The sequence below is a fragment of the Prosopis cineraria genome, unplaced genomic scaffold (genome assembly GCF_029017545.1).
Source record: "Prosopis cineraria cultivar Desert tree isolate PC_DT_omini unplaced genomic scaffold, ASM2901754v1 PC1, whole genome shotgun sequence".
Taxonomy (NCBI): Eukaryota; Viridiplantae; Streptophyta; class Magnoliopsida; order Fabales; family Fabaceae; genus Prosopis; species Prosopis cineraria.
The window spans coordinates 17,225,726-17,246,724 of record NW_026555332.1 but is presented as its reverse complement, the minus strand read 5'-3'; the positions used below and the strand labels follow the sequence as shown (position 1 = coordinate 17,246,724).

Here is a 20,999-nt window from a genome sequence, read left to right as displayed (position 1 = left end):
TGAGATTAGCCAAGTGAAGACTTCAAAACTCCTCTTCCATCAACTCTCTCCTAAGATTCCATGAAGACTTTAGCTAGAAAACATCAAGAAAATCTTGCTTCCACCAAGAACACCAATTGGCTATGGCATATGCTCCATTAATCTTGATGAATTGAGATCAAATCTTCTTTTAAGTGCTTGGGGTGTTGTTGACCTTGAGAAGAGAAAAGAATGGTAAAAGTTTTGAGTGGATTTGATGGAGAAATGGTGGAGAAATAGGGGCTGGACATTGCTGGAAATATAGAGAGGAGGAGAAAATGAAGAACACTAAAAAGAAGAGAGAGAAAAATGTGAAAGATGAATGAGATGATGATTTCATTAAGGGGCTAAATGGCATGCTCTTTGGTGTTTTCCTCAGCTGAAGCATCAATTAAAAAATAGAAATGAGAGCCTTATCACACCTGTAAGGTGGCACTCTTCTATTTGTTTGTAGATGATTTCAATGTGTGCCTAATTTCTCACATATTATGCACATTTTTAAGGCTAGTTTAATCCCTCAAATAATCAAAAATCATGCCCCATGCTCTAGCCTTTGACCTCTAGAAGTGTTGACTTTAATTGCCCAATTGATGCACAAATCATATACCATCTATGTCACATAAATCACACAATTCAATTAAATAGCATGTGGCATAATAAAATATAATTAATGTCCAGAATTAAATTCATAATTAGAAAATAGAATTTATTAAAATAATCAAGTTTCAGGTTGCACAAAATTATATAAGAATTTTCATGCAAAGGCAAATCAAAAATTAGGTTAAAATAAAATACTTTAGAAAGTGTTAACTTTTTATTTAATTACTCCACAACTAAAATGAATTTCAAAAATATAATTTAACTACTCATTAATTGGATATAAAATGTACTTTTTTAATTTTTCTTATACATTTTCTCAAAATTTTATTTTTTGAACCAAAATATCCCTAGTGCACTAAACCTAGAAACTTAGGTAAAATTTCAAATCTAATACAATGTATCCACTTGAAGGTGATAAATAATTAATAAAAATGTTCTAATTAATAAATAAAAGTAGGTAACAAATGTGTTCTATCAATTATCCTTTAACTTTAAAAATTTGATCTTTTATGCCCCTGACATTATTCTTTTGTTAAGTAGGATCAACAAAAATTTTTAAAATATTTTTAATAATAAAATACAACTGTGGGACCTACTTTATATTTTTTTAATCTCATCCCACTCCTCTCTCTCTCTCTCTTATCTCCACTCTTTCCCCCATTTAGAGCTCATCCCTCGTTTGCTTTTACATATAGCACTTTATCAATTTACAATGAAGCTCCCGCCCAAATCCCATTTTTATTGTACACTAAAGCTTACTGTCTTTAAATTGTTTTAGCTCGTCTTGGTGTCTAAGTCCATCTTAGAGTTACATCTTCTGCCATCACTTCCTTCTTCTCCACATTCACCACCATATCTAGTATGTACTGATGCATTCAGTGTCAAGTCCCTCAGTGCCATTCTTGTTCACCTTACCTTTTAGCTTTGGCAACACCAGTGACTCTACCTCTACTGCTCCAATACTTATTAGCCTTATGTTACTATTGACCTCACTCTTCTCAAGTCCCTGCGTGCTGCAACTAGCAACTCAAATTTTATTGAGAAGCTCATAAATGTAAGGGTTAAGTGATAGGGTGAAGCTTTAGATGGATAAAGTGGCGGTCTCGAGCTAGTAGTAGTGGGTTCACCGGAGACTTGTGAGTTGTTGGCCATTGTCATCAAGCTTTGCTTTCTCTCTCTTCCTCCTCTCTCTCCCCTTAGTCCTTGTCCTAAACCATGAACGACCCAAACATTGACAAATTTGACAAAAAAGGTTATGACCCCATTAGAGACAACACAAGTGACCGGAGGGACGTGGCTAGTCGAGGTTGTCGAGGATGACTTTATAGCTAAAGTATATGAGACCATTGATGTTGCACTACTTTGAGACACTTTTGAGGAGGTCGATGAGGGAGGGGTTGTGGGAGACGAGGTCAGCTACCATTGCATCATGCATGCATGGAAATAAAAAATGTAGAGAAGGAATAAAGGAAAAGGATAAAAATGTAGAGAGGATACTGGACCTGTGGTTAATATGGAGGAAAGAGAGATTGTAGGGAGGAGAAAGAGACTGTAAAGAGGAAGGGAGAGAGAGAGGAGAGGGAGATAAGAAGGAGAGAGAAGGTGGAAGGGAGGGAAGTTTTTTAAATTATTAAAAAATAAAAAAATTTGGTGGGCCCCATAATGAAATATTTTATTATAAATAAATATTAAAAAAATTTTAATGTGGGCCTAGCTAATAGAGGAATTTCCTGTAAAAATGGTATAGTGAAAATTTTAAAAATATTAGCTGTTAGGGGATATAAATAACCTATAGTTGAGTTTTGGGTCATTTATAACCCTTCATGTGCACTTTAGTGACATTTTTGACCCTTAACTGTAACATCCTAATTTTTTTAATCGTGTAATTAATTACCAATCAGGGATAAATTAATATAGATTTGAGAACTAATGGACAAACAAGGATTAAAAGTGCCCTTCTACCATATCTGTACAAATAGAATAACCTATTTATACAGAATGATTAGTCAGTGACTAGAAATTTATATGATTGCTTAATAATTTGACTTGTTGGGATGTTGAATGGACAAATACAGGTGGAAGAATCACATTTCAAGGCAAAGCATGTACACGTGGTGAGTATTCTCCTCATTATGACATATACCACGACACAAGGCTGCCTGCACTGTAGTGCTTGGCACAAAAATTTGATGAATAAGTCATGGATTAGTTGGTGAGGGTAGAGAGGAAAGAAGAGAAAATATGAAAGGGAGAAGAGAGAAAAGGTTTGGCAACTAGGGCAAGCATTTCCTGGGCATTGGAAGGCATCTCCAATCAGTAACATATCAGGGTAAGCTTCGTCTAATCCTTACCTCCAATTATACTATAATTTCTCTTGATATGAGTTATAAAGAAATTAAATCAAGGAAATTTAAGGGGTCTATTTCTTATCCTATAGTAGTAAAAAGGTTCTGCAAAGTTAAATTAAAGCTTTGTAACTAGTTTAGAGTTGAACGATAAAGATTTGAGTTTATAAGCTTAATTTTGGCCATAATTCAATAGAAATAGGGGTGGAAATGGTGTTAGGGTGAAATGGGATTGTTAGAGGTGATGTAAAGTGATAATTGAGTAGTCATGAGCTTATATTGACTAAATGGAAAGAAATGGATGGCTAATTATAGCTTTAGTTGATAATTAAGTGTTTTTGGTCAATTGAACCAATTGACTAATAATGCCAATTGTGTATAGATTGGCATATTCCACAAGTAAATTGTGCGAAGAAGCTTGTTGAGAGCTATAATGGTAACTTAAAGTCCATGGGCAACCTTTCCTATGACAGAAAGGTTAAGGTAATCAAATAACTTATTTTATGTGAAAGTATGCTATCTAGTACATGAAACTGCTTTAAACTGAGCATGTTTTGTGGCATGGCATGATTGTTGCATGGAAATGGATTTGATTAAACAAACAAGTAAAAATGTGTGATACTATACTTTATACATATGCATATACATAGATAGATAGATAGATACATACATACATACATATATATATATATATATATATATATATGTAAATGTGGTGATTGTATGAAAGCATAATCATAGGGATGAGAGTTCACCCTAGGGAGAAATAGAGAAAGACCATATGGCATCATTCTCCTTAGTGCCTGATGAAGTGTGGTGTTGGAAAATTGTATCACCTTAGTGCATTTTGAGGTGCAGTGTTGGAGATTATCTCCTTAATACCTATTAAGGTATGGTTTTAGAGATTTAGATTCCTTAGCATTGATGTGGTGTAGAGTTGGAGTTAACAACACCCTATTGTGTGTATTGGGGGAAACCATAGTTCGGAAGTATGATAGAATACTTTTGGCTAGGTGATTCTACTATTGAAGGTGAGTTCAGGGCCAATGAGATTATATATTGGTTTAAGGTGAGCCTATAGTTTTAAATCAAGGTGATTTGGAGGTTTGATTGGTAGTAATCATGCTATATATGAAAAAGTGGTGAAAAATGATAAATATAGTGGCGAAAGAAGTAAAATGATTTATTTAGATGAAATTTGAGTGAACTTGTTTTTACATGCTACCTTTAATTATATATTATGCTATACTTTCTTATAGTTGCATATGATAATCGATAGTAGAGAGTTATTTTATTATTAAGATTATTATCTCACCTCGTGGTTACATCTTTATAGGACAGAGCAATGAGTTAGGCAAGAAAAAAGAGTTAGGATCGGCTTGAATTTATTGAAGCCCTATGATTTTAGAGTTTGTGTAATGAACCTAAACCTTGTGAATGTTATGTATATAACTTGCCATAAGGTTTTGCATGCATGTTTTGAATGATTATGAGTGGTAAAGTGTTAAGATTGTGGTAAATTTGTAAATCTTAGCCATATATGTATATATGTGGTAAAATGATTAACAGGGACTAAATACCATTTAGTTATATATATGTTGCGAATGTGTAAAGTGGTGATTTGTGGCGAATTTGAAATGAAAATGGCTAAAAGAAAGTTTTTGAACCAAGTTGTGAAAAGTTTGTATTTTATGGAAATGGACTGTTGAATGGAAATATTTTGATACGTGTGTACATATATATGTTATATTGTGGTCAATAAAGTGTAATAGGCCTTTTTAGAATTGGTTCAAGGCCTAGAATGGTTTAATGAGATTAAGGGATCGATTTGAGCATTTAAGTGCACTAAATTGTCATAAAAAGGGACTTTTTGCACTTGAGTGTCCAAAATTTGATGGGATTGTTAGATCATATCCAAACTTATCTCATTAGTTAGTTTACAAGCTAAGTTTCCTGTAAGAACTTGAATTACTTTAATCGGACATTGTATGTGGAAATAGCACATGCCAAAACTTTGTCATTTGTGCCATCAAATGACAGCTGTAGAATTAGGCTTGTGTGTCACAGATCATTGCACATCACGCCTTGGTGCATGGCATAGAGAAGGTCAAGGTTTGTGGCTCTGTGCCACAATTGTGTTTCCCACTACAATACATTGCTCACAGTCTAACCTGATTTTGTAGTTTTTAAGGCATGTAATGATTGTTATAAATGCATATGATTTATTTCTGTTGCGCATTGCTATAATATGTTATGATTTTGATAATTTTACAAAACAAGTCTTGGGTCCAAGATTTTCAAACAAAGTACTTGATGATTGTTTGGTTTTATTGTGGTGGTGATTGAGTTAGTCCTTTCTTATATTTGAAAATGTAGGGGAGGGTTACATTAACCCTATTTTTTATACAGAGGAAGCAAACAATAAAACAAAAACAGAGGCAACAAAGGAAAGAAAAAGGATACTAGAGGGAGGGCTTAAGGTGGTTTTAGATAATCTAAGAAATTGGGCACATGTGATGCCAGATGATAGAAACCAGGTGCTACTCCCAAAGATTGCTTCGCAAGAGAGTCAGCCTTAACATTTAGAGCTCGATTAGTAAGGCATAGACTCACTTCCCAACTCCAGCTAAGTAGCTCATGAATCTCCATGATAAGTCCACGATACGTATGGGCATTTATCTTCCCTCCTTTTATCAAGTTCACAACTTTTGTGGCATTACTATGAACTCAAAGTGTTTTTCTCCCAAGGATATAATTTTTCACAATATGGTTCATTTTCAAATGTTTAAGGTGATTCAATTATAATTTCTTCATCTATGTTATCGTCATTTAAATTATTATGCTTATTAGACAAAGTAGAACATGAAGGAAATCAATCTCATTAAAGATAGGAGAATTGTTACCTAAACAAGATGCCTCTTAGATTTGTGAAGCTTGAATTGAATTGTAGACTTAAAGAAACTTATTTATTGCTTCCTTAGTTTTGTCAAACTTAGCATCAAAGTATGGTTGCATGGATGGTAGATCATCTTTAAATTATCTTATCATTTCTTGTAGCCTTTGATTATCCTTTTGATTTGCATCCTCTTGATAAAATGAAGTCCCTTGTGGTTCTTGCATAAGACACATATAGTTACCTTGAAAATTATAGTAGCCCCTTTCTTAGTAGTCATAAGCTAGGGTGGGTTCTCCATATGATTGGTAGTAATTTCGCACTTGGAATGCATTTTATTGTGGAGATGAGTATCCTACAAGCATAGGACAATCATAATAAAAATGATAAGGAGACTCACAATATACACAATATTTATTCCTTTATTAGTGAGGTGGGTTAAAATTGTATTGTGCTTGAAATTAGTTAGGATAATGAGATATACAATCATAGTTATGAGAAAATATGTTTAATCAAGACACACAAGCAAACTCTAAATGCAAGCACAAGTGACACTATAACAAAAACAAGCAAAGAGACAACAATCTAGCTAAAATAAAATACAAACAAGCAAAGCTAAAACACAAAACAAATTGAAACAGATTTTTTTCTTCTAATTTTTCAAAGCTGTAAAGACAAAATTTCAGCCACTAAAATAGCTCAAAAAAATGAAATTAAAACAACTCTACAAACATTAGAATGAAGTAAAACAAAATAAATGCACATAAGACCACTAAATAAGTGCAAAACACTAAAACAATCAAAGAAACCAAATCTGTCCAGCAACCCAGGCAAATTCCAGCAACAATTTAATCAACTAAAAATTGAAATTTAATGCTAAAAATGATGGAAATTGCTCACAATTGAATCCTAACAACTAAGGACACAAAGCTACACCAAAAAAAATACACAGAACACACAAAATGCACTAGAAAATACAAAAACAAAAATTGCAGCAAATAATTCCGAAAATTCAAGAAAAATTCCAGCAAACAAAAATGCTTGAAAAATATAAGTTAAACACTAAATAACCTCAAAATTAAATCTAGTGCATATGGGGAAATTTTGAAGAGGATTATCACAAGCCTTTCAAAAATTCTAGGCAACCAACTATATAGGGTAATGGCAACACAGGTCATTTTCCAAAGAGGTGTTTCATGTAATAAATAGTGGTTCACAAGTGAGGAAATTTTTCAGAATTGATTGTTGTGTTAAAAGTGTCCTAATCAAGCTAAAAACCTAAACTAGTGAATCTTGTGTGTGATTTTCTTATGAGAGTAGGTACCTAGAATTGAATTAGGACTTAAATTGTGACCAATGTACAAGTAAGTGTGCTCTGATTCTCCTTCCCTTCCCAACCAAATTCAATAACTAATAGGAAGACTATCTTTAGCAACCCTACCTCCTTAAGCAATATTCTCAAGCCTAGGACTCTAGTGCTCAATTCAATTACCTAATTGTAATGTGTTGGTTAGGTGTTTAGTGATTATAATGGCTAAGTGATTTAGTCAAGAGCCCATGTGACCCTTAAGAGTATGGTTGATCATAAGTAAACCTAACACACACCTCTCAAGATTATGATAAGGCATATGGAAGGTACAAATATTAATGAAAATATAAGATTATGCAATTCTCATCAATGGCCAAAATATGAACTCAAAACATAGATGCATTAATATCTAAGTAATATCCCATAAACCCTTATAAAACACATTTTATTTGCATTCAATTATGTAAAACATGTAATGCATACTAAATAATATTATCTACTCAAAAATAGCTAAACAAAGCAATAAGAATATAAATTTCCCTATTACCTCAACCCTTTAGTATCAGAAGGGTTCTCCTTGTACAAAATAAGACTTGACTTGTTCTTTAGCTTCTCAATAAGTTTTACTAACTAGTTCCTACAACACATAAGTGATCCACATCACTTTTCATAGCAAATAGCATAAAAGAAGACTATAACTCATACCACACAACTTGGGTCCATGAGCCATGATCCATCCCAATGATCCATGTATTAAACCAACTAGTCACATAGTATCACTTAACTACCAAAACTATTTATTAGCCACTATTAGGCCAATTTCCAAATCATACAATTTTTAATCAATTAAAAACCTTTACTTAGCATCACCAAATTTCACCATTTGCTCTTATAATGAAAACTAAAGTTTAATTTAAATTTTATTGAATTCAAATGGCACAATTATAACTAAATCAATAGGCTTAAACCATTGAGGATCAAAACCCAACCTCTTGAGGTTTGACTTTTACCCTAAAACTTTATTTTTCATCCAAATGCCCACTCAAAATATTAGGACATCATGTAGAAACTCAAAACAATCTTTCAAGGACTCAAAGAAAATAAAGCTTACAAGAATAAAGTCTTTGGGATCAAAATTCAAAAATTTCCTCTCCCAAAAACTCAAGAAAATCAAGAGGGAAAGAAGAGGATTGAATTAAAAGTTTACCTATCATATAACCGAGCTCGCAACAACCACAAAGCCTCCCAAATTTGAGCTCTAGATTCCTTCTCTTTCCCCTCTCTCCACCGTCTCGTCTTCTTTTCATTTCTTGTTTGTTTCTTTCTTTGTTCTTTATTCTACTTTCGTTTGTGCATTCAGTTTTCCCTTTTAAAAACTAATTTAAAAAATTTAGGAAAAATTATAAGAAAATGCCCAATATTTTTTATTATAGCACAAAAGCCATGTTCAATTTTGATAATTTTTTTCATATTTAAAAATAAAATAAAACCCAGCTCTTTCTTAGTAAAATTCAAACTCGGGACCTCTATCATACTATTCTTAATTTTAATTTAATTCTAAATAATTTATTATTTTTTAAATAAATCTGAATCTTAAAATTTCAGGATGTTACATTTTGAATAGGCAATTGAATGAAAAATAAAGTTTTGGGGCAAAAGTCAAACCCCAAGAAGTTGGGTTTTGCTCCTCAATGATTTAAGCTCATTGATCCAAGTTGTGTGGTATCAGTTATAGTGTTCATTAATGCTATTTGTCATGAAAAGTGATATAGATCACTTATATGTTGTAGGAAATTATTGGTGAAAACTTAATTGGAGCATAAAGAATAAGCCAAGTTTCATTTTGTATAAAGGAAAATCCTTTTGGTATAAAAGGGTTGAGGTAACAGGAAAATTTATATTTCTTAATGTTTTGTTTAGCTATTTTTGAATAAATATTACTAGCTATCGTGCATTACGTGCTTTAAATGATTAAATGTAATTAATTGTGTTTTATAAAAACTTATAAGGTATTACTTGGATAATAGTGCATATATGTTTTTTATTCATTTAACAATAATATTTTTATAGAAACAAGGTTGTTTGCATGCATTGTAATTGTAGAGAATGGAAGTTATACTTAAGGAAGTGTAATTGGGTTAGGTACCTTAGATAGGCTAAGGAACCACTTAAGGGAGGAGTGATATTTGTTATACTACCTTAGAATGTTGAAGTAGTCAATACTCAAAAATGGTAAACAAGAGTGAAAGGCATGATGTCGATGAGAGTTCACCAATAGGGAGGTATGGCATTGTGATATTTTATGGCATACTGCCAGTACTCAGTATTGCCTTTCGTATTATGGGCTCAATACACTAATAGTGGATTCAGTGTTCGACACCTCTCAATGGGGGAGGGAATCTGACATATGAAGTGTGGGTTGAGTGCCTAGGCCAAGGTAGCCCTCACATGGAGAGTAAGTCAGTCTAGCTCTGGGAAGGAGTTAGTTTTGGTTGCTCAAGATTCACGTCAAAGGAGTATAGGTAGTTGGATGGATTCGATCATGCCTTATATTATGTTTTGTGCTTATAGAGGTACAAGTGAGTATAAGGTTTACCTGTGAGTTAAAGAGTGCCAAGGGGTATTTTGTTAGTTAGGAAAGGCCATACTGGCCTATGTCATACATTCATGTATTTGAAATGGCTAAATTATATAATATGTTAAATCTATTATTCATTTATTTGATTATGGCTTACTTTATAATAATTAATATAGATTTCTCTATTACTGAGACTGTGGTTGTCTCAACCCTTTTTTTTTAATATTTTCAATTCCAGGCAAAGGCTCTAGTGGTGGACGAGGAAAGGAGTAAATTTAGAGATTGTTTGTGGATTGTAAAAAACCATAACCCCTTTCTTTTGAGCAAATCTATTGTAATGTATTTAAGATTAAGGTGCCAGTAGGATGTGATTATGCATATATGTGTGTGAATATGTGTGGATTGTATGGCTTGTGCATGAATTTTTGTTTGCTTTTAGACTTATGGCTAGAAACCTTGGTTATAGTATGTGGTTTTGATGAATTTATTTGATAGACTAAGTTTTCACTACAAGCAAATGTTTATTTTGGTATGTATGTGATTTTATAAGCAAATGCAAAGTGATTGCATTGCAAATGGTGTGTTATAGGTAAACATACACCTTAGATAGAGAGAGTAGGAGCGTGGGCCCCACGGAGATCTTTGAACTAAGTGAAAATATTTAACGTGTGTATTCATATGTGTATATGATATTTGGAATGGTTTTTGGCTACTTTTGTGTGATTTATATATTTTGGAGGCTTAGGGTCCATTTTGGGAAATGGCACCCAGGTAGTTAAATTTTCATATAAGAGGTTTTTCCATCATTTAAATATTCTATCAGGTACTCCTAGTCCTATTTGATATGTTCAAAGTGTTCCCACAGGTTTGTGACCATTATGATGAGATTTAGACAATTTGAAAATGGTTTTTACTAAAAAGTTGCACTTTTACATCCGAGTGTCTAAATTTTAATCAAACAGTTAGATTTTTTCTAAAATTTTGGTCAAAAGTAAAACTTTTTATAATCTTTGTGTGAGCTTTGAAATCACCTCAATCGAACATCGTATAAAAAAATGGTGCATTCTGAAAGTTGATCCGAAGGTGCTGTCATGATAGTTATTTAATGCTATCATGATAGCAAAGTGGTTGAATTTACAACACGTGCGAATTTCAATCCATCTATTGGATTTTTTTAAAATTTAGTATACTAATAGTACTCTTTAAAAGTGACATGTGAGCTCTGGAATTGCTCCGATTAAAGGTCAAATGATGAAATTGTGTACTCCAAAAATTGGTCCAGAAGTGCTATCATGATAGCAACTTTATCCAATCTCGTAGAGTGTCTAAATTTTAATCTGACCGTTAAATCATTTTGTAATTTGGTACACTACTAGTAATCATTAAAAATAATGTGTGATCTTTAAAATCATTTCGATCGGAGGTTGAATGGCAGAATGGTGCCTCTCGAAAGTTGGCATGGGAGGGCTATCATGGCAGCAATTTAATATTGTCATAACTTTTGTCTAACTTGCTTTCGTGCGCTATAGTTAGAATTTATAAATTTTTTTAAAGGTTTTAGGTATTAATTTTATGATGGTGTATTGGTTTAGTGATTTAAATAATTTATTTCTTAAGTTGGTTTTAGGATCAACTCCTTAACCACACTTTGTTTGAATTGTGTGATTTTTAGATAACACTTAGGGCAAGTGTTACATTCTTTCCTCATTCTGCATCAATTGGCATCAAATCTAAGGTTTTCACTCCACTTTTATTATCAAACCTACCCTAAAATATTTTCTCAATATCAAAAATCATCATAAGGAAACACTTTAGATATTACAGAGGTATTTATTTTGGTCCCTTTGCTACTTGTTTCTTTTCCTAATTCTTTTTTTTTTTCTATTGTTCTTGTTTTTTTCCATTTTCCTTCATTTCAAGCCACCCTACTCCCTTCATTTTTCTATTATTTTGTTTTTCATATTTTATTTCCTTCATTTCTTTTATTTAATCAATATCCCTTATTTTCCTTGTTTTAATTCATTCATCTAATTTTCCTTTGATTTGACCCTAAAAAAACCACCTTATAAATAGCATAGCCCTATACTTAGGTCAAAATCTACCTCAAGCTAGTCGAAGTTTCTATCTGTTTCTTTGAGGGCTTTCTAGGCCCCCAGTGATCATTATGAAGACTTCACTTGAGTTGTTACTTATTTAGCATGTTTAATCCTTGAGGAACTTTTGAGTTTCTTGAAGGCTTAGACTTGTTGAATAGAGTCTTCACCTTTTAGATTAGAGAAACTTGGAAACATTTTTTAAAATAAGACAGTAAAGCCTCCTAATAAAAAAAACTCTCACCTTTCATTTATACAATCACTCAAACAAAATCACCTTCAATCATGATGTTATGGCCTCATTCAATCGCCGATATGATTATATTGACCATCATCAATATGATTATATTGATTGTTGATGATATAATTATCATTGTCAATATGATTATGCCAATCATGACTACTATGATCATATCAATCATCATTAATGTCACTATCAATATGATTGGGTTGATCAATCAAACTTGAATTTCATATGTTCACGCCTTGAACTTATGAGAGATAAAATTGATGAACTCCAAAGATCTATTCAATCCACATTAAAAGAAGGACATTGCTATCAAGTTTAGAAAGAGAAGTTAAATCAAAAGGAAATAACTCCTACTCCTCTCAATAGTATCTTAAAACATTATAAAGACCCTAATATTTTGACTTTTGAAGTAAATAATATGCCTAACTAACACCATGTACCTAAATCAATAGTGCTAGAAAGCAATATCATTGCTAATTTTAAGATTGAGGCATGTGACGATATAGAAATTAAAGAAGTCTAGTCGAATCATATTGAAGCTTTTGCTTCAATCCTAGATATAAGCATTATTGAGACTCAAGAGGCAACACTTAATTAAGAATAAAAGAAATTATGGAAGCAAATGTTACACATGAATTGAGAATTTTGAGGTAATCAATGATGGTATCTAATTTCAATTGGCTCTTGCTCTGCCTAATTCATTTGCTATGTTCTCTTGATGGGATATGAAATTAATTATATTGAGATTTTTATTTTATTAGAATGATTTTAGGATTTAATTTGAATAGGTGTAATCTTTTAGATTACTAGGCTATCTTTTAAATTATTTTAGAATATTTGCATTTAATTATTAGGATTTATAGAATATTATGCTTTTAATACTTTATTTCTATGGAGGTTAAGACCTATAATGTATTTGCTTTGTGCGCCTTTTGAATGAATAAGAATTAATATTGATTTGCCTTCCTTTGAGTTTTTCTCTTTTGTCTCTACCTTCTTTCTATCTCTACCCTCTTCTATCTCTACTGATCTCTTCCTCTTTTCTATTTTCTTTTCTCTCTAATTTCCCTCCCCCATTGTGCATCACCTCTAGTATTGATGTTATTGCAAATATAGAAGCACATACTGTCTTGAACCACATGGTCCCCTCTAATATTATCTTATTTATTGGAAAACATTTTTAGATTTGTGTATTGTACTTCTACATGCTTAGACTATTTGCTATTTGTAATGTCTATCTTGATATTACCAAAATTCACCACACAATCATAACAAACAATTATAATTAGGAGCAAGGATTTGCTCTTAATCTCACATTATATATATAAGAATTTAAAACTAATAATCTTTTAGAAATAATTAGGGAATATTTAGGATCCCATAAAAGCCCTTCAAATTTATAGTTTGAGCTTAAACTTAATGATTTATAAAGGTATTGGAAGCATGGAAAAGTTTCGGGAAGCAAAACACTTCAAAACAAGGCCAAAAATGTCATTTCTAAGTATTTTGGTTTATGTGCTGCGGCTCGTGGTTCATGCTCCGCGGCATGTGGTAAAGAAAGGCAAGTTTTCTCTCTGCACCATGCATCGTGGCTTGCGCAAAATGCACCGTGGCGCACGTGTCCATGACAGCAATGCTGACATGACAACTTTTCTAAACAAATTTCGAATGCTCGCCATTTTCACATCCGATGTCTGATTGGAGTGATTCAAGTGCTCACACGATGCTTATTCAATAAGATAACTAATGGTATAAGTTTTGTTACAATCCAATATTGTATGAGAATTTTAAACACTCAGATGCAAAAAGTCAATTTTTAAAGCGATTTTCAAGCATTCAAGTACCCAAAACTCATAATTTATACCACTAACCCATTATGAGTTTGAACTAAGTCCAATGGACCAAAATACACTTGATTGAGAATTCAAACACACAAAACCATACTAAACACAAAATTTGGCCACCTAATGGCCATTTCACCTAATATGGCTAAAATACCAAATCAACACCATATACAATATTTGGCCTCTATTGCTACATAATATATTTTATATATATTGTCACCACATGGATAAAACATTCCTTGCTCTTGTAATAGTATTTTAGCTCATCACCATAAAAATTGCCACATATTCACATCACATACAATATTGGGCTAAAATACAAAATAACATAGTATAAAACAAGTGCAACCAATCAAAATGATATGTAATCCTAGTTGGCAACATATAATATCATATAATAAGTTTATATACACCACTCAAACCAAAATTGGGCATTACTATTCGTGATGTAGCAAATCTATTAATCCTTGCCCGATTCCTTCCCTTACTCAGTCTTAGCGGTAGAACTTGTAAAATGATGACCACGGGGTAAGATAAAAATCTCAGTAACTAAGATAATTTACATTATTGATTAACATACTAAGTTATAAACAAGCCTTAAATCAAGTAAAATAAACACACCATATAAGATCACCACAAGTTACACACATGATCCCTAACCATCCGGTCCTCCAATACTCCTGACCAAATTGGTAGGCTATTTCACAGAACCAAACCATATGTATGGTTTCCAAGCTCACCATCTATGGTAGGACTACTTGGCCAGGTGTCCTAAACCACTTCTGGACTACTGGTTCCCTCTATTACAAGTAATTGGGGTATGGTTACTCCAACAACACATCCTACGGATGCTAAAGAGCATATTCTCCAACTCTGAACCCTTTTGGGTACTAAGGAGAATAAGTCTCCAACACTACACCCATTTTCAGGCACTAAAGAAAGTAAGTGCTGTACCTGGCATCTTGAGGTGCCAATAATGCCATATGGACTTAATTTTCACTAACTCCACTAGGGTGACCTCCTACCCTCTAATATGCCACATTTCATTACATATCTTCACTTGATCATGAATAAAATACTTTCTAAACCAATATAATGAATATTACTATTTATTTTAAAAAATTGACATTTTACAAATCAATACTCCGCTCATTTTTTAAAATAGTTAACTTTTACAAAATTCATACATATATACATAACAAATCATACAAGAACAACTTGAGAATAACTAATACAAGATAATAAATAATGTAAATTATCTAGTTACTCCAACCTTTTTGTTACTAAAAAGGTTACCCGTGGTACTAAATCTCTTATTGTGTCAAGGTAAGTCTTCCAACACCACAATCTATATCAACAAGTACTATATATTAATTTTCAATTAACACAAACACTATTAGCTACTAATAACCTCCTACTTCTGAGTCATATTCTCAATAAAGAGGCTTGTTAAGATTAGAATTTGTTTACACAATCCCTTCAAGCCTTTCTCTAACTCTCTTACAACATAACACTTAATATCTCTTAACTTATCACACTTCAAAACCCCATGATCAAGTTAGGGCTTGATCCAACTTTCACCAAACAACAAAGTAGCTTCATATTACCACATATCCAAGATTAATAAACCTAAATCAAACCTTTTGAGTTAATAAAATCCTTCAAAACATAGACTCATGGCTTAATCCATTCAGAGCAAATTCTCCCACTTTCAAATCCCATGAAAAATGAGATGAAAGGGTAGAGGAAAAGGGTAGAAAACTTACTCAAGAGTTTGAAGGCTCAATTTATCTTCAAAATTCTCCCAAAATAATGCCCTAGCAATACCCAACGCTGCCCCCTTTATGTTCTAGGTTTCCTACCATAAAAACTGATTTTTTTTGGTGATTTTCAAAAATTTAATCTATTTGTTGTGTCGTGCATCACAGCACATGCCACACAAGCCACGGCTCATAATGCAGTGAGCAAAATTGACTCCCCCCCGATACCTCTCAACTTGATCCGACTTTCATCCTAACTCAATTTAGAGCCAAATATGACCTAAAAAGCCAATTAGCAAATCAAAAACATAATTAAATTAATTAATCATATTTTTAACTAATTTATCCCTTATTTAGTCAATTTTTTCCAGATTTAAAATTTTCGAATGTTACACTATTCACTTGATGCGATTTATTGGTATCTGATTTGCTTGAAGGGGTTACCAAATAGAGCAACAACTTAAAATCTCTCAATCCCATCGCACTTTCCGATCATATTTATAATTTTACTATTCGAAGGAGAGTTCTTCAAGCATAAGAGAAATGATGACAAAAAAGAAAGAAATAATTAAAGATATTGAAGCTTTGAGAAGATTAGAAGATCAAAGATATTTTATTAGAAAATTTTATTAATTTAAAAATATTTTAATTTGAATTATTATTAGCTTTTTAGCATTTATTATTATCTTTTTGCTTTAGAATTTATAGAATTTTTATGCATTTATTTTTAGATACCTATAAATAGCACTTCAACTCATTTAATTTGGACACGCACATTTTATTGGATAAGAATTTTTGTTATCTTGCTTCTCCTCTAAGTTTCTCTCTTCTCTCTATGTTATCTCTACTCCCTTTATCTCTTTTCTATATTATCTTTCCCCGTTCTGCATCATATTGTTACCACAATGTCATAATCATCAAAATTTAAGGAATTAAACAAGAGGTAAGAGATAAGAGAAACTCTCAAAATCTAATAGCTTAAAGAGAGATCATCCATGCATCATAGAAAGATAAGACAAGCTTAGCCACTGATGATCCCTATACCCTCTCCTTGCTGACCAACTTTGGAAATCACCATGGAAGAACACTTTGAGATTTGGCCAAGATAGAAATGGAGTGGATGATGGATTTTTTTTTAATGGGTTATGGTGTGGATTGTTAGTGGAGTTGAATGGTGGGTTTGGATGGTAAAATGGAGGGGTTTAAGATGGAAAAATAATAGAAGAGGTTCTAGAGTTTATGGGTATTTTTAAGAGAAAAGATGAAGATGAATGGAGGTGGAAGATGAGTGAAAAATGTGAATGGTAGCTGAATCTATTCTAAATGAAATCTGATGCAAAATAGGGTGTTTGAGGCTCCAATGATCAATCCAAGGGTTAGGATTCATAGCTTTCAAGTTCTCTAAATTGATGTGAGCCTTGTGTGTATATAAGAGTCCTTTCACATGATGTTTTATGTATGGCCATAAATTTTGGGAATGAATTATTTAAATGATAATAAATGAAAATGAAAGGCATCTAATAATCTAAAAATGGATGAAGAAATTCAGAAATAACATAATGGGGATGATGGAAAAATACATAACAAAGATGAGGAAAAAAGAGTATTGAATTGACAAGTGGAATTGTCATGATTATCCTTATATTTTCTTGAGATTTCATCAACTATTTATGATCTTTTGATCCTCAAAATAGTTCATCCAAGGGCTCCAATTTCGTGCAAGGGAATGCCATCATCATAAGAGCTTTTCATCACTTAAAACACATAATGAACCCATTAAATAGCAAGTAGTGCACAAAAAATTTCATGTAGCTTATGAATTTATCTAACTTATGTGTAAATTATAAAAATGTGAAGTGAATTAAAGTGATAAAATGGAAGATTAGGAGATGAAATTAGTTATGAAAATTTTTCTAAGAGTACAAAAATTGTAAAATGAAAAGTACATTTCATTTAGTTTTGTTACAAAAAATAAGACTAATACATTTTTAAAGTTCATAAAAAGTACAATTAAAGTATAAAAAGTTGTATTTTAAAGGATATTTTAGTGAATAACTCATAATTTAAATTAAATTAATTTAAATTAAACTCATGGGATTAATGAGGAACTAAAAATTAGCAAATGATAATTTTTTTTCAGAAATTATTTTCAAAAATTACAGTTTACCCCTAAACTTTAAGACATTTGCGCTTTGCCCCAAAAAATTTAAAATTAAAAAATTACCCTAGATGATCGAAAATGTTTCTAATATGTACAAAATACCCTTACAAAGTGTTAAATGTTAGGAAAAATAATATAAAAGTGATATGAATAAATAATAATTATCAAATGAATATATCATAGAGCGATGTTTTTCAAAACCGAACCATGCTTCATGTTAAATCACCGGTTCATTGGATCATGGTTCAACCGGCATAAATTAAAATAATAAAATTTTAAGATTATGTATGAAGACTAAAATATTTTAAACAATATTTAATTATATTCTTATAATAAAATTGTTATTTATCAATTACAAATAATCAAAATCATCAAGTATAATGATTGTTTAATCAAACTAACATACTCTTTCTGTTAAAAAATATAAGATATTTTTTTTGAGAGTTGGATGTTTAAAAATATAAAGTATTTTGAGTTTTTTAAAATATAATCGTTATCTTTTTTTAAAAAATACCCTTATTGAATAAATTATTTTATATTTTTTTAGGGTAACTATGGAAAGATTTTGTTAGTTTAAAGATAAGTAATTACTTTATTAAGAGGTGAGATTCGGTTAAAAATGCTTTACATTTTTTAATAGAGGAGGTAAGTTTTTATTATTAACCAAAATCAATATATATATATATATATAATACTAAAAAAACCAATTACAAGACAAAAAAAATATAAAATAACATAATTTTGAATTATTAATATCATTTTAAAAATATATGAAAATCGGTTTTTGTCTGGTTCTGAATTCTGGTTGCTTTTCTTCCGGTTTCAACCGTACTTCTTGACCGGCTCACATTTTACAGGTTCCAGGGGTTGATTGGACCGTTCACTCTAATGCTGATAATTATATTTGTTATGTGTATTAGCGAACGCATTACTAGAGGATAATGGTCGTATTTGGAACGTGGGAGTTTACAATTGATTGGTGCTCGTTTGGATGAGCTCAAATAATCAATTATGTTAGCCTAAATCATGGTTTTGACAAAAACTACCCAAACACTCTTTTTTTTTTTAAAAAAAGGAAATTGATTTTGGTTCATAAACTCCAAATTATCAAATGTAACTCTGGTGGCACTGGGTACTCGTGAACAAAACTAAACCACTATTACATTACTCAAAAAAGCTTCCTCACAGAGAACAAACAAGTGTTGAGGCTGCTTTCAATCATTTAGCTCAATTGGAATGTTATGCATACTTCCATTATTCCAATATAAGATGTCATGACATACAATTAGGCATATAATCAGTATATGCATGTTAAATTATTAATTATGTAAATATTAAATGATCGCTATTGTGTGCGTATTATTTGTTAAATAAAACTCAATAGATTTAATAATAGTATATGCAAACTTATCAATATTTATATTATAAAAAACAATGTCCTTTATTATAATTTACCCCTCTAAAATTGATTTAGATTAAATTCATCTAATCATTTTCAATCTTATCAAAATCAATTTTAAAAAATAACATCAAACATAATTCAATTATAACATAATTAATTACAATAAAAATAAATCATATTAGTTAAGTTTTTTTTCTCCTGAAATTCAAAATATCCTCATTCCAAGAGGAATTATTTCATTAGCTAACGCGAAATTCAAACATACCCGAAGTATCCTCATTCCTAGAGGAATTATTTCATTACCAAACTTACGATGAAAGCTGTGCGTGCTCCCTTCAGATTTGCTGATGCCAGGACCACCGTAATCAATGTTTCGCGTTTCTATTCTCTCTAAGATATCAAGCTGTCCACATATGTTTCCTGTCTCTCTCTATTTACAAATATGTCCTTCATCTCTTTTGTATTTTCCCTGTATGTCCTTCCCCTTTTCTTCCGCCATAACCAACCTCGGTGCATCAGCCACCGATTCACTCGTGAACGACCCGTCTCGATCGTCCCTCGGCATCGAATATCCCATCTTCTTCTCCTCCAACACTCTTGAGATCAATCCTTGGTCTGCCAAAGACGCCAGAAACACTAGCGGCTTCTCGTTCTGGATCGCCTCCACCACCGACGACAAGCCCGAGTGAGACAAGAACCCACCCAGGCTCGTGGCTCAATATCTTCAGCTGCGGGGCCTACCCGGTCCACACGATGCCACGTCCCCGTGTCCGTTCGTCGAACCCTTCCGGCAACCGTAGAACCTCCGGATCGGTGGGGCCGCGTTGAATCTCCAACGCCCATAAAAATGGTAGCTCCGACTTCTCCAAACACAGAGCTATCTCCTTCACTTCTTCTTGGCTTGGCTTGACTTCGCTCCAGAATGCCACGTACACCACCGTGCCTTTGCTTTGCTTGTCTAGCCATTCTTTCATCCACAGCCATGTCTCGTTTTCGGTACCATCATCGTAGGCCGTGCTGGGAAGTTGGCCGACAGGTAGAACCGGTTTCCGGTGAAGGCTTTTAACGACTTCAATCCATTCGCCTTCAAATTCTAAGCAACTGCTGATCAATATTATGTCACAGTTTTGCAAAGATGTGGCCAACCGGTAAATATCGGAAACACCCGAGTCGTTGTCGTAGGAAAAAGAGTCAGACATGTTGGAATATTATTTATAAATTAACATTAATTAATAAGTCCAACAAATTAGTTTTTATACTCTTATATGGATCGTGATAGATGGATTACATAAGTGAGCCTAATGGACAGATGCCTAATCCATAACTCAGTAGCTGTCAGTTATTCTCTATCTGTTAACTAACTGAGTTAGAGATAATGTGATGTAATTATTTTAATTATATCATAAGGCGGTTACCAATTTGATTTATATAAGTCGATCAGTTGATAACCACACACGACTTAATTTTTACTATTCCATTATCTTTGAACTCTCAAAAAGACTCTGAGAACCTGTGGGTTGTGCACCTGTCTACACTCAAAGAAATCAAGATTTATCAAATGCTCATAGATTCTTCAGGTACGCATATATTCTTTACTTTTCTTGTTTATATGAATTGAGATACTAAATTATAACATGTGATATCAGAGCCTGGTTGTAAATATTAAATTTAAAGTATCTCAATTTAATATGATTAATTGAATTGAAATTCTTTTAATCTTACTTGCTCAAATTTGATTAGCATGTT

The 20,999-nt window shown here is 32.3% G+C and overlaps 1 pseudogene; it reads right to left on the bottom strand.

Annotated features, from left to right (window-relative positions):
• Nucleotides 1-19,523: 19,523 nt before the first annotated feature.
• On the bottom strand, nucleotides 19,524-20,531 carry LOC129296289 (UDP-glycosyltransferase 91A1-like; annotated as a pseudogene).
• Between the last annotated feature and the right edge of the window lie 468 nt (nucleotides 20,532-20,999).